Genomic DNA, 5,219 nt, shown 5'->3' with positions numbered 1-5,219 from the left:
AGTCTTTTTTGTACTGGGGAGCCCAGAACTGGACACAGTTCTCCAGATGAGGCCTCACCAGGGCAGAGTAGAGGGGGAGGATCACCTCCCTCGACCTGCTGGACACGCTCTTCTTAATGCACCCCAGAACGCCATTGGCCTTTTTGGCCACGAGGGCACACTGCTGGCTCATGGCCAACCTGTCGTCCACCAGGACGCCCAGGTCCCTCTCTGCAGAGCTCCTCTCCAGCAGCTCCTCCCCCAGCCTGTATTGGTGCATGCAATTATTCCTCCCTAGGTGTAGGACCCTACACTTGCTTTTGTTGAACCTCATCCGGTTTCTCACTGCCCAGCTCTCCAGCCTGTCCAGGTCTCGCTGAATGGCAGCACAGCCTTCAGACGTGTCAGCCAATCCTCCCGACTTCGTATCATCAGCAAACTCGCTGAGGGTGGCCATTAATGTTTGGGGCTCTCAGATAGGAGGTGTCCATGAGTGTGGCCATGGGTGGGATTACAAGGAAAATCATTTTTAGGACTTGGTTTCTGAAGGCCGGGTGCTATCTTCTCCACGGGCTGAGGGTGAATGCAGGAGCTCCCTCCCACTGCCAAAATGTGGAATAAGTTTAGAGAAACAAACCAACTGTTCCAAGCTCGGGAGATGGTGTATAAAACAAAAAAATCACTGCTGCTTTGTGGAGTCAGAGATGCTCTCAGAAAGATTAATTTTCTGGGCAGAGGAGGGGAGTGTGGGCTTCACCCCCCGGAATGAACCAGTGAGATGATTCAATTGCATCACTTTCAGAGCCTGAGACATTCATTCAAAGCGCAGTTATAAGAAATGACTCCCTTGCTTTGGGAGGAAGAACACTGAAGAAACTGTTAAAGCTGGTCACAGTCTGTGACATCCTTGAAATCGAAAGCAATGCTTCTTCTCAGCTGTTGCACAGTATAATTAGAAATGTGAAACCAAATTCATCTCTGGGTAGTGCTCCTGCCAGTGCTGGGTGGGCACCCGGGATTCGTTTCCTCTGGCACACAGGTTTGAATGATCACTGATTGCTCTGAATGCTTTCACAGCACACAGGGACAGGGCATCACCTCCCCGACTCCTGGGCTGCCCTGGGGCTCCTGCTGGCTCCTCTTCTCCTTCGGGTGAAATCTGTGAAGTCCATCTGTGCACCACAGTGCCTGTATTTACACTCCTGGATGCAGTTCATGTCTTTGCTTACAGTTTGCCTGAGGAAAGCTTACATTTTTTTTCTGGAGGAATTATAAACGTGGCGAGTCGATGCTCAGCGTGCTGAGGTGGGAGCTGGGCAGGGGCAGCTCAAAGCCCCACAGTGGCTCCGGTGCCACATCTCCATGTAGAGATGGAGCCACATCACATGGCCACACTATAACTCACCTTTGTACCTATGCTATCTGCCTGCCCCACGTTTCCACAAGCATCTCTGGCCATTTGGACCATCTCCTCCCACATAGCTGGGGAGGAGGACAAACAGAATGGGACAAGGACACCAAGTCCCCAGATGGTCACACAGCACTGGGGCAGATGTGAGTTTTGTGCTCAGGACTCTCCAAGCAAGACTCCATCTGATGGGTGCATTCCTTGTAAGGCACTGCCCCACAACGTGAGGAGGGCTCTGATCACCCCACCTTTGGGAAGATTAGGGGTGTCTTTGGGTGGGGGCTGAAGTGGTAGAGTTGAAGGAGGGAAGTGGAAGAGCTATTGCAGAAGGGTTCCCCTCAAAAGTGTCAGCAGAAATAACACCTCAGTCTCCACAAGTACAGGGCTGCTGACAAACCATGCAGCACCCTCCTGCTGCACCAAGTGTCTCCTAACCCATCCCGGCTCCTAAACAGTGGTCGCAGCTCAGCCCGGTGCCTTCCCAGCTCCCATCCCTCCCATCCACACCTTATGCTGCTGCTGCTGCCCCTAAGGATGGGGTCTGAGTGCCGAGCATCCGCCAGGCTGTGTGTGACAGCAGCACACGTGGTGCCACTCGGGCAGCAGAGCAGTGTGAGCGGATGCGTGAGCACCCTCAGCTCTTCTCTGCCACATGTGAGAGCGTTTTGTTTGGTTCTGTTTGGGCTTCTGCAGTGTTTTATCCCATCAATGACATTAATTACAGAGTAATTGCCTCAGTAGTGTGTAACAACTCTCCTCTTTTTTAAAATAGATCTTCACACAATGAGTAAACTTTGCTGTACATGTGCTGCGTTTCTTGTGGCACGAAATAAAGCGCAGACAAAATAATGTTTTTCCTGTCAGAAATTCAATGGGCATCTAAAGCAAAGTGACAGGTGGTTAAATAGCTGCGTTTAAAGGATGTCAAGAAGATTTTTTGGACAGGTACCAAAACCCAATGCCAGAAAGAAGGCCTAATACCATCTGCTTTGTTAGCAGAGCTGCGATTCTACGTTCAATTTTAAATGATGTGGAATGCTAGATTTGTACCCTGGAGCTGTGGGTCACATCCAGCTCACCTGGGGGTGGCACTGAGCCTGACCCACATGGGTGAGTGAGCACCAACCAGCCAACAACCTCCAACCAAACCCAGCTCAACGTAACGGGAAGCTCTCGCGTTGAATTCTGCTCTGCATTACGCGCGAATCCAGATGCAATGTGGATTTAATTAATCCACTTTCATTGCATTTTAATGTACACATTTGCATTGTGTTCGTTGGCAGCCGGTTTTATCCATTTGTTCAGCACTTTTATGGCCAATGGAACTGCTGAATCCAAACACTTCCCTGCAGAAATGCGGAGCGCAGCTCTGAATTAAATCGCCCTCAGACCTAAACTGAGGGTGGGACTAAAATGCCAACACACCATTGCATAACACCTTGGAAAATGGATACCAGTATTTGAGAATAACAAAAAACTGCAGAGTGCTCAGTTACTTTAAAAATGATTTCAGGAGGCATTTTTGCTGGCATGTCACGAATTAAAACATAGTGTTAAAAAGAGGGACGGGCGCTGGAGGACGGCTCTGAAACAAAGAGCGAAACCGATCACTTCAGTCCACTTTCCCAGCTTCCAAACCTTTGAAATTCAGATTGTTCAGCTTTAGCTTCATATTTAGAAAAACTCACTGTAGAGTTTTCTCTGCTTTGTGAGGAGTCAGTGCAGCTTAAATGGGATTGCTGAGATAATCACCCTGCTCTTTCTGTCCCAGCGCTAACGTTAAGCACGAAATCAGAACTGCCATGTGTGCAGCTCCTGGTTCAGCAGCCCAGCCAAAGCAAGTCCCGACCTCCTGGGCCTGGTGAGGAGTCAGCTGCAAGGAGAACGAAGAGAACAGTGTCTGTTCATGGCCATGTTTTAATATCAGGCTTTGTTGTGCTGTGAGCAATGAGCTCAGCTCTGTTTGCTCTTCAGCCCTCCACTACTGTCCCTTTGGCTTGGCCCAACATTGAGGGCTTTGCTCATTTGCTGGTCCTTTTTGGGGCTGCAATTGCTCATCCCAGTGGGCACCCAGCTCTCCCTGTGCAGGACTGCACCCAAGCTGAGGCACATCTCAAGCCCTGGTCACAGATATCCCCATGGACACTGTAGGTGCCCATCCCATGGGGCTGGGCTGGGACTCAGCCCCGCAGTGCTTCCCCTGCTGCAGATGAGCCGAGGCTGCAGGTAGGGGCTGCCCAAGCAGAGCATCAGCAGTGATCTGCTGCGATACAACCCAGGGCAGGAGCACACACAGCACATCCTTCTCCTCCTCCTCCTCCTCCTCCTCCTCCCCACAGAAGGAAGCTCTGCACTGTTGGTCCCGGAGGGGACAGGTTCTATAGCACAGGGCCCACATCAGCACAGGAGGAAAGCAGTTCAGACCAATGAAGGAGCAGCATTTGGAACTGGTGTGCCTCGAGGTGATTGGAATGGGACTGCAAGAGAAGCGGGCTGCAGCTGCAGAGCAGTGCTGAGCACTCAGTGACAAAATGCTTTAGTTGTTACAGGAATCAACAGAATTAATCCCACTATAAGTGAAAAAAACAATTCAGCCTTAACTGTAATGCTGCTAGCAGTGTCTCTACAATCTATGAAATTTAATGATTATGATAATTAATAAAGATAATAGTACAGTAAAAACTTGCTAATTCATAGTAATGACTCAAAGGCTGCTCACTAACTACCGAATTTTGTGAATAAACAAGCTAGAATAATGCAGCTTAAAATATACTTTGTTCCTTTATTTCAACAACTCTCACTTAGTTTTAATTCTCTGCACTTTGCAACATGCAGTCGCTGCTCTTGGAGGAGCTTTGTAGAAACAATGGGGCCCAGAATTTGGGATGTCTGGGCAGTGTTTGATGAGAGGTGGGGGAGAAGGAGCCCCTCCAGGGCATGTGAAAGCAGGGGGGCAGCTGAATGCGGATCAGCAAGCTGTGATACACATCATTGTGTGTCCCCATCACACCTTTGGCTAGCAGGCCTGGCAGCAGCTCCCTGCCAGGCTCAGTGCTCCAGAAGGTTTGAAAAAATCATAGTGAACGGGAAGTCGTTTTTGTGCCCAAATCGATCTTTCTCCTCAAATCAATGGAGGGCTCAACGCTTGCTTTTCATTTAAACGGGAGCCACGATTTTCACATAAGCACTGATTCCTGGAGCTGACGTTCCCTCGAAACCTCTTCAGCTCGGCAGGGGTTGGCCAAGGCTGTGAGGGGCTGTGGGAGAGCCGTGCATTTGCTGAGCTCGGTGCTCCAGCTGCAGAGCGGGGCTGCTTGGAGTCGTGCAGGGTGTGAGTTGTAACCGTGTCTCATAGCCACGATATTAAAACAAACAAAAAAAGAAATAGAGAAAATAAAAAGGCAATTTCCAGCAGCGGTCCGCCAGAAAAGCGACACTTTCAGCTCAGTCCTATCAGCGTGGGCTCACACGGGAGGCTTATGATGGTCTCCGGGAACGGCACCGCGCTGCAGAGCGCTCCGTGCAGGCGCTGCAGAGCGCTGGGCTGTCCGCCCCACGGAGCGGCGGTGGGATGGAGGGCCGTCAGTGCGAAGGGGCGACGTTCGTCCGGCAGCGGGGTCTGCCGAGGTGCGGGATGGGCAGCGCGGGGCCGGTGGGGGAACGAAGCGGGGCTGATGTCAGAGGCTCAGGGTGGTGGGAGGGCACGCCGAGAGTTCAGAGCCGGCGAGAGCGAGCTGTCGGTTTTGGGGCCATTCCGAGCGGACCGGCGGGACGGGAGGCACGGGAGCAGGAGGCGGGACGATGCGAGGCGCGGGCTGCGGGACGCCCGGCG

This window comes from Meleagris gallopavo, chromosome 22, assembly GCF_000146605.3.
Source record: "Meleagris gallopavo isolate NT-WF06-2002-E0010 breed Aviagen turkey brand Nicholas breeding stock chromosome 22, Turkey_5.1, whole genome shotgun sequence".
NCBI lineage: Eukaryota > Metazoa > Chordata > Aves > Galliformes > Phasianidae > Meleagris > Meleagris gallopavo.
The sequence above is the reverse complement of the archived record's forward strand: the minus strand, read 5'-3'. Positions refer to the sequence as shown.